The sequence below is a fragment of the Lycorma delicatula genome, chromosome 4 (genome assembly GCF_047948215.1).
Source record: "Lycorma delicatula isolate Av1 chromosome 4, ASM4794821v1, whole genome shotgun sequence".
Lineage (NCBI taxonomy): Eukaryota > Metazoa > Arthropoda > Insecta > Hemiptera > Fulgoridae > Lycorma > Lycorma delicatula.
The window spans coordinates 101694033-101704537 of NC_134458.1; positions in this window are offsets into that span (position 1 = coordinate 101694033).

Consider the following 10505-nt stretch of genomic DNA (forward strand, 5'->3'; position numbering starts at 1 on the left):
ACATATTCTAAATAAGAGCCAAATCGGACCATAAATATAATTTTTCGAAATATTTCGACCCCAGCGCCACCTAGCGAGTCCAAACTAATTCAGAAATCTTTGCGGGCGTGCGTACAACAACTCACCAAAGTTTCATCGCAATCGGATGAATGGTATAGGAACGCAACACACAAACAAACAAACATTTATATTTATATACATGTATAAAACACACACACACACACACAAATAGTGTTCGGAAAGTCGCTGTGCAGTATGCTTTAGAATTACGTGTACATTCTGCTCTTTTGGCGCTAGGTTGGTTACTCTGTGGATTTGTTGGGCGTTGCTCAGTAATAAACCAAGACGTCAGTTGTTGAATTGTGATTGAATGTGCTTTGTTTCGTGTTGTTTCGTTTATCGGAATCAATAGTTGCGAGAAACTTGGAAATCAATGGTTCTTTCGGTAGACAAACGCATTTTTCTCGTGGAACACGTCTTTCGTGAAGATGGCAAGTATACTGATTTAGTGAAGCACATGTTTTCTGAAAACTTTCCAAATACTGGTGTACCTCATCGCAATGAAGTTTGAAGTCCTATCGAAAAATTTCGGGCAACAGGCTTTATTGAAGACGCTGATCGATGTGGAAGACTACCTATACTAAACGAACAGAAACTGTTTGATAATTCGGATGCTATGCCCGAAGATCCATCAAAGTCGATGCATAAGTTAGCACAGCAGCAAGATATCGGACTTGCTACCGCATATAAAGAGCTATAAGGAAAAAACTTTTCCCGAATAAAGTAATGTGCGTTCAAGAACTGAAACTTAAAGACTAAATTATTGTCAATTGTGAACGTTTCATTTGACCAAAATTCCGTAGGTATTCTCGACATTACGTTTTTTTACAGATGAAGCGTAGTTTCATCTAGGAGGATAAATAAATTCACAAAATACACAACTGTGGTAGACAACACCCATTAATTACGCTAACAGTCTTTACACGAAGCGAAAATTGTAATGTGGGTCCGTGTGAGTAGAACGCGCATTGTGAATGTGCATTTGTGTATTTTCGTTTTTGAAAATACAGTTAATAGTGATCGTTATTGAATTGTTTTATCAAACTTCATTAGTCGATTAACAGAACTGGAAGTCAATCACGGTTGGTTCCAACAAGGTGAAACCACAGCTCACAGAGCAAACAGGTCAATGATGTTTTTACGAAATGTCTTTCGTGAACGAATCATTTCCAGGGGTTTGTGGCTTACAAGATCGCCCGATCTGACCCCCCAGATTAATTTCTATGGGAGGCAGCGAAACAAGCATTGTATCGCAACAAATCACGCACGATTGACAAACTAAAAACCTCACTAACGGTATACGTACGAGATATTCCAGTACATCAGCCGGTTAAAGTGTCTGGAAACAAATTGAAACATTTGCGGTGTTGTACTGATGCTGGAGAAGGTCATTTTCAACAAATTTTATGAACTATCCCTGTTATTGTCATATCCGTTTCTCTAAAATAATGAAATAAAAATACAAAATAATAATTAGTAAAGTTTCATCATTACAGTACCATAATTTCTGTGCACAGTAACTTTCCGAACGCATTGTATATAAATAAATATATATATATATTTACAGGCTTATGTCTAAATTTTTTTAATGGAAAATCTCCAAAACTATTTATAAATTTCATTGACATTTAGATATGTTGTAGTAGTGAATCTGAAGATGTGCATGTGAAAATTTGATGAAGGTTGGTTGAGTCATTCTTCAATTACGCTTAATTTAATTTCGATAGCAAAAAACACAACCTCAAATTGACGTTATGTTGACTTTGATTTGGTGTATTTTTCATACGCGCTTATGCAGCGAGTCAAAGTGGTGAGTGAGTTTAAACTTGACGCTTGTGTGTAAGGTCTCACGTTATTTTTAATTATTTCATCAAATTACGGTTATAATGATTTGTTAATTTCCTTGTGTACAGAAAATATGTTTTAACATAAAATTTTAAAAAATTACCCCTCTTTTAGTTTTCTCATTTAGTTTATGATGTATATTTAATACGCAAAAATTTATACAAAATAAAATAACAAAACGTCGGTCTCCTTGTACAATCTTTTTAAAAAAAATTATTATAGTACACAAGTTGGAAACTTCGAAACCGGGATGAAAAGCAAACTGGTTGCCTTTCCGCCATGAGGTCGTAATTAAATCGTGTTAACAAAATTATTAGCATTCCGAAGTGACAATTATTCGGTAAGGAATAAAAACGAGGCCTATTGTTTATGCAGTTACTATAACTTAAATTATTATCGATAATAATTCGATTTAAAGAAAGACTAGGCATAAGGAATGATTAGTAAAATTAGAAACTAGTAACGGTAGAAGATAGCTAGACGTAATTATATATTGATATTTGTTTTGTTATTAACGAAGTGACACAAAGTAGTCAAGCGACTAAAGTGAAAATCTTGATAGTTTCCACTCTCTCTTAAAGATCATTAAGTAGTGTAAGGGAGTTTTAATATGGGCTGACATTATTGGTTAAGTATTTCATCAAATATTTGTTATATGCTTTAAGAAAGTCAACTAGTACTCTGGAATTGGTTTCATGTTTTTATTTTCACTTGAAATCCTAAAATTTATCATTTTTAAAAAATAAATATGAAAATATTTAGCATCTATTATATGAAAATATAATAGATGCAGTTTTCGGTTCTTTTCTATTTTTAGCTAATATCGTTTCCTCAACATACAGAATGTATCCTACATCTTCGCTTATCTATTTCATTCATTCCAATCTTTGTGTTTCTATAATGTTTTTTCCTCTAGATTTCCTTCAGGAACCTCAACATTTTTTATTCCTGAATGCTTTAATTAATGATTCATAATCCTTGAATTTCTTTCTTCTGTCATAAATCTCTTCCATCTTCAGTTAATTTTAAAATCTATTAATCTGTACTCTATTAAGTTACCAAATTTAAAATTCTCCCACAAAAGATCATACATATTATAAGCTACTAATCTTTGAATTAATCTCCGTAGAGGAGCGGTAGAGTCTCAGTCTTTCATCCAGTCCCAGGTTCGAATCCCGGTCAGACGTGGCATTTTTCACGCGCTACAAAATTTCATTTCCGTATTCTACGCTTTTTCAGGTCTTATATGCTGATATTATCGAGCCCATTTTTTACTGTCTTTTTCAATCTTATCTTTAGTGTCTTTGTTTGGCCGCTCAATTGTAAAAACACCATTTAATGACTACTTTAAAGAAATATCTTTCTAATCTCTAAATTAAAGTTTACATCAGATTTATTTCCAGATATAAGCTCTCCTGATTAGTGTAAAACCTTTTTAATCTGTCCTAGTTTAATACCTTTTTATTCTGTCCATCCTTAGAGAAGTTTACGTCCAAAATAACAAAGTACTGTGTCGTAATATAACAATTAAAAGACAGATATAATACTTATTATATAAGTGGTTATTATCAATAATTACTTATTATTTTCCTTTTAATGTCATTTCATTATTTTGATTTTATTTTATTTTTACTTTCAAATTTAAATTTCTTCCGTAGCAAAAAACTCATTACTTTTAATGTATTTTTATTTTCAATTAGAATAACAATATTAAGAGCGAATGTTAAAATGTTATTTTTCCTCCGAAACTGTTGTTCCACTTTCAAAATTTTCTTTTACTGCTTTTTAAATATACAAATTAGAGAAAAAAAGAAAAGGTTATATCCTTTGTCTCACTCCTTACTATATTCTAAATTGCTTTTCCTCTTTTTTTTTTATTTTTATTATTCTACCTCAACGCTGTGTACATTTAAAAAAACTTTTCTTTCTCTATGTTTTAATTAAAATCCTAAACATTCGATCTTGTATTCTAAACATAAATAATAGTTTGTAATAATTATAGTGTGTAAAGCTTAGAAGAAAGCGTAGACTTTACGAACAGCAACATTGCCAAATTTATTGAAGTAATGTTCAATTATGCGTTGGTAAAAGTCGAGTGTGACATAATTGGGCGATCATTTATTGGCTGTGCATTTTAATACTGGTCGCTCGCTATTCCTGTGCGCGTGCACACACACACACACACACACACTCACACATACATTATTATATCCAATAGCGGCAATCGGAATATTTCTTGAAATATTTTGACTTACTTCTTTACACGAGGTAATCATGGAGTAGATAATGGGAAGTATTGTGAGAATAAAAAAAATATTAAGTTTACTTTGGCAACAGTAACGATAAGATATAATGTTGTCGTTTAACTTCCGGTATTTTACTAAGCATTTCAAACACTGTAATTATGATTATAAGGGAGCAAGAATGAATTACCGACAATTGATAGAGAGGTTAGACGTTAGCTTTATTTCAGATCTTCCATTATTAAAATTAAACACAGTTTTCAGGTTTAAAACCAAATAAAAATTTATATAATGTTATCTGAATTTTAATATCCACATCAACAATATTTTAATTTTAGAATTAAATTACTATTCAGGAATTCCAGTTTTATTCTCGATAAGAATGAGTACGAAACGTAATTGGGTAAATAACTTGTAAGATAGTTCGTCTAAATCGATTAAAAAGACAAATTTTTTTTGTTAAGGACTGTTTAAAGTAATAGAACTGCGATTAAGTAATTTTTGTAAACCTTTGTAAATCGTATTTTAAATAATTTAAATTCTAAGTTATGTTTAAAAAAAAAATATAAAAAAAACTAAAATCATTAAATATATTTTAATAAAATAAATACTAAAACGTTATTATAGTAAAAAATGATTTAAAAAACGTATGACTATTATATTAAATTTTTTATTTAATTCAAAGTGGAATAAATTTATTGTGCAATGAATGTACACATTTTAGATCAACAAATATACTGTTTTAACGTATCTTGAAATGTTAGTTTATAATAAATTCACTAGATGGCAGTGTATGTTTAATGATATCCCTCTTCATTAAAACGGTTCTTTATTCCATAAATTATAACGTTTATTCAACGGTTTATTTCCCTGTCATTTCATAAATAATCTATATTTATCAATGATTTATTTGGATAATAAATCTATATTGTTCACATAACATGTAACATTCTTACATTATTTAAGACGTAGGCTGAATTTAATTGTTACTCTAGCACTCGGAAAAGAATTGACGGGCCTTTTCTGTGTCCCCCCACTTTTAGGTAGATTTCATAAGAAAGCTACCTATTGTAATGGATACAATGATTCCACTTCCGGAAAATTTTGACATATATTCGCGTTTCACATCCCCCAGATCACCATAGGGGTGGAAATGGGACGGCTTTATCGTAAAAAAAAAATCGCTATAACTTTCTTATTAAGTAAAATATCGAATTCATTTAAAGTTCCTGCTATTCTTTAGATAAGGGCGTATAACTTATTCAAGTAAATTTTTTTCATATCACTGACCATTGACCCAGGGGGTGGAAAAAATGGGGTTTCGAAGACAAAAAGGTCATACTTCCCTTAATAGGATAGTATCGAATCGGTTTAAAGTGGTCGTTAGTCCTCTAAAAATTACCTAAAACTTTTGTCTGAAACAATTTTTGCTATGACCAACCGTTACGGCAAGGGATGACCAAAATGTCACTGGAATTGTAAGATTGGGCATGTCGTATGCTACAAATTAAACTTTTTAATTATGTTAAACTTTTAAACTACATATTAAACACATTACGTATTAAACTTTTTTCACATGTAACCATTGTCGTATTGAGTGAATCTGAAGCTTTTTTTAACTTTAAGATGGAAATCTTTTTTATCTCCTACTTAGCACCGGTGAAATCTACATCCGCCTTCCGGCGTGCCGAAAGGAATTTTTTTTATCCAATTCACTCATATTTGTATGAAATTTAATTGTCAATGTCAATTTCGGCGGAGAAACGCATTTTTAATTGTAGAAATCAACTTTCGATCAGAAATACAGGTACTTTTTCGTTCCCCTCCCCAAAGTTTGCAAGTTTTTCACCTGGAAATAACTCAGTAGCAGGAAATGTTGATAATAATAATAATAACCAGATTGGAGAAATAATCTAACCATTTATTTATTTTATAAATATAATCGATAAACTTATTAACCCACGTTTCGCTAACCTTGACTAATTAACAGAAAATAGTTATTGAAAGACCCAAAAAAATCAAATACATAAACATTCTTTTTTAATCTCAATACAAATGAAATAAGAAAACAAACTTTTAATAGCAAGTGAAAAAACCTACGCAAATAATTCATTTTCAAAAACAACTCAATAACTCACTGGATAGAACGAAACAACGTCTTTCCAAATTTGTTCGAAATATTCCTCATCCCGGTACCTACGACGCCACATGGATTCACACAAATATGAATCAATCATAGTACGATGAGTACCCGATTCAAATTTGTTGCGTCTCTTTGCGTTTCTCCAAAAGCTTTCAATCCGTTGGGCATGAACACCAATATCCGATCGACGAAATTCCGGCTTTGATCGACAGTGAAATTTTTAAAGTTAATGTCTTTTATTTTCGGTATATCATCGTTTTAACTTCCATTTATCCGACATTATTGTAGTGCCTTTTTCAATGCAAGCGATAATTATATTTAATAGCGTTTCTTTTTTCCGATTTGACACTGCATATAAAAAGCACTCGTTATCTTCGCGACAAATTCCTTCGAAAATCCACTAGTGGAGGATACAACCCTCCACGATTATATTTTCTTCTCCAAAAACATGATTCATCGATTTCCACCGTTTTTCCTTCACCACCTATGTTGAGACGATTTTTCAATAAAAAATCGGCAAAAATTTCACGATAGTTCTTCCAGTCTGTAATGGCATCACAGCTCATTTCAAATTCTCCTTCAGCAAAACGGATGGTAGAGTATTCCCGAGGATCATTTTTTTGCATGAATTTTCATAGAAATTTCGTGTTTCATCTTACATAGTTTGGTCTTATGAATGATTCCTCTATTTTGAAGAAACCGGATCGCTTTTTCTTTCGTATTAAAATTTATAAGAGAAAGGAATGTCACTGAGACGAAATGATGTGGACTAATTGACAACATCGATAGAAGTAATCGATGTTGCAATATTTCGAATCGTAACTATACAGTAATCCGTAATTCTAAACAATGCCGGGGTCTTTTCTGTGATTCTTCCAAATATAAAAAATGGTTTCTCCATTCCAAAATGAAGTGAATATCATATTTTAAGCATTTTCCCAACGCGATTCATAATGAAAAATATTTAAAAAATTGGGGGAACAGAAAAATACCGTAAATGGTTATAAAACTAGTAATATAAATGGTTATATCGGATTATTAGGTTATTTCTCCTACCTGGATATTATTATTATCAATATTTCCTGCTACTATGAGTTATTTCCAGTAGAAAAACTTGCAAACCTTTGGGGGAGGAGAAACGAAAAAGTATTAAACGAACAATTAAAAATGCGTTTCTCCACTGAAATTGATATTGATAATTCATTTTCATGCAAATATGAGTGAGTTGAATAAAAAAAATAAAAAAAAAGTTGGGAGGATCACAGAAAAGTTATATTTATTTATTTTATAAATATCATCTACAAACTTAACCTAGCTTTTGTTGGAAGTCGTGCTTTTCCTCGAAAACGCTAAAGATAAAACTATTTTTTTTTTAAATTAATTTTTCAATTAATTAAAAACTAATTGAAATACGTATTATCTGGAAATTAGCCAGGAATGGAATTAGAAAACTGATTACTCAAATACCTCCAAATTTGGCAATGACAGTAAGATAAGATTAGATTTCAGGCATTTGGGCGTTTATTTTAGAAGTTATTTTTTGGTGGTTTTACACAGGGGAAAGTTGCGTAGTATCAAAAGTATTTTAAAAAAGAATAGCTGTTTTATTTTAATAATGAACTAAAATACAATGTATAATAGAAAAGTGTTTGGAGAATAAAGTAAAATCAACCGTGATTTTTTTTTTGTGAAACTTATGAAACAAAACTTATCGGTAAAGATACAACAGGATTAGAATACAAATTAATGAAGATAAACAGATTAACAAAAAATATTTTAAAATTGTCTAATTGATCGTATAACTTTTCGTTAAAAATAAAACTTCCAGGTATGTTATCTGAAAGAAATTACTAGGGAACCTACAAAAGAAACTTCATAGCAAAGTAAAATAAAATAACAGTTATCGAAATTAATGCATTTGATCCTAAAGTAGGCTTGAACGTATCTAAAAATCATGTACGGGTCATTTTGAGAATCTTCAAATTCTTTGAATCGATTATTTAATCGATTCAAAAATCGATTAAACATCGATTAAAAATCATTTATTAGACATTTTTCGTAATTCTGACTGGAGATTCCCTTTCACGAAATACTTAACAGATATAACACGCATGGTCTATATTTAAATATATTAGTTACGTAACCAACATTAAGCCTTAACTGGAATAAAATCCCGAATCGATTTTTTAATAAAAGTGCACGTTAATAACTAATTGGTGTTTGTAAGTCACCAATTTAAAGGGGTTTCTCATTTTTTTATTTATGTATTTTATGTATCAATAGCATTTTTATCAAACTTAATTTGGATGGTGAACAATCAATCCACATCATTCTTCTTCAGTTAATTTTGAATGTTACAGCACTGTATTATCAAACCAACCGGGTTGGTCTAGTGGTGAACGCGTCTTCCCAAATCAGCTGATTTGGAAGTCGAGAGTTCCAGCGTTCAAGTCCTAGTAAAGCCAGTTATTTTTACACGGATTTGAATACTAGATCGTGGATACCGGTGTTCTTGGGTGGTTGGGTTTTCAATTAACCACACATCTCAGGACTGGTCGAACTGAGAATGTACAAGACTACACTTCATTTACACTCATACATATCATCATCTTCATTCATCCTCTGAAGAATTATCTAAACGGTAGTTACCGGAGGCTAAACAGGAAAGAAAGAAGAAGGACTGTATTATCAACCAAGTATCGTCATAAGTTGTAATGGGAGGTTGATACCGATACTGCTATGGACGGATCTTCATGGTTATTTATGAAAATTAAAATCAAGATTTTTATAGATTACTTTCTTTCATCAGTCAGGTAAATATAGTTAGTGTACGTTTTTTAAAAGTATTCAAATAATTAGCGTTCGGATAACAAATTATAATAATTAATGTTCAGAGGAGGCGTTCTATGATTGAGCTATTTTCAAAACTTATATACGAAGATCGTTCAATAATTAAACACAAATAGCTGTGGTGGCAAAAGAGTTGGTAAGAGGGTTATGATACTTTCAGAACAGTAAGTTGGTAATCCTGGGATATCTTTTGATCAGCTGTTTTAGTAAAATTGTTTCGTTTATAACCTCAAAATTCCATTTTACGATGACGAGTCCTCTTGACGTTTACGAAGTAGTTGAACAAAATGCAGTAATCCGTTTTTTGCTTTCCGAAGGTAATAAAATTGGTTAAAATTTACTCTTGAATGACAAAAAAATAGTTGTATAAACCGCAGAGATTTTTACAAGCGGGCAGAAAAATTTAAAAGTGGTCGAATTTCTGTAACTGATAGAACGCAGTACTCTTCATCCAACTCAAGTTTCAACTCCAGCGCTTGAAACTCACAGACAGCGCTTGAAACTCATCCAAAAAGATCATAAGATTACAGTTAAGGTTATAGTTGAAAGATTACAAGTACTTGTCGGTACAGATCATAACATTATCAGTAGCAAGTTAAAGTACCGTAAAACAAGCGCAAGATGTGTTCCAAGAGAGTTGACCGATCACCAAAAGGAGACACGTCTTCGCATGTGCACAAAGCTGAAAAAATGGTATCAGCAGAAAGATGATGTTTTTTCTGTACAATATTCTAAACCTTGATGCGATATGTATTTATCAGTATGAGCCGGAATCAGGAAAACAGATCATGGACTGCAAGCACACGAGTTCTGCGTCAAGAAAAAATTCCGAACTGTTCCAATTCCGAATGGTTTTTTCATTGTACTGAGAATCGGGTCGACTTGTTTGTAGACTGTTTCATTTGTGGCAATTCGCCAGACCCCATCTTTTTGATAACTTTTATTTAAACAAGTTCTGAATTAGCCTTTAATAATTCGCCTTTCTGTTTTAAGTAATTGGTCCGTTTTACTTTCATTCTTAATCTGAAAGATTAAGTTAAAAATTAAAGTTCCACTTTAATTTATACAATTTCAAAGATTATAAAAGTGCACTATTATTTATTTTGAAAAAATTTTAATTAGTAGAAAAAAAATTTATGCTTTGAAATATTTATGGTAAATTATAGTCCTTTTAAATTAGGAGAATAAAAATTATAAATAGCAGTTAATTTTAGATATATTTTATTAATTATATTAATAAATAGCATGTTTACTAATCATGATTTTAAAACTGTAAATATTTAAGACTCCTTTCCATTGTGATCAACAACCGCAAGTGTGATTTTTGATAGGGAGAAAAAACACTGTAATTTTTTTCTTTATTA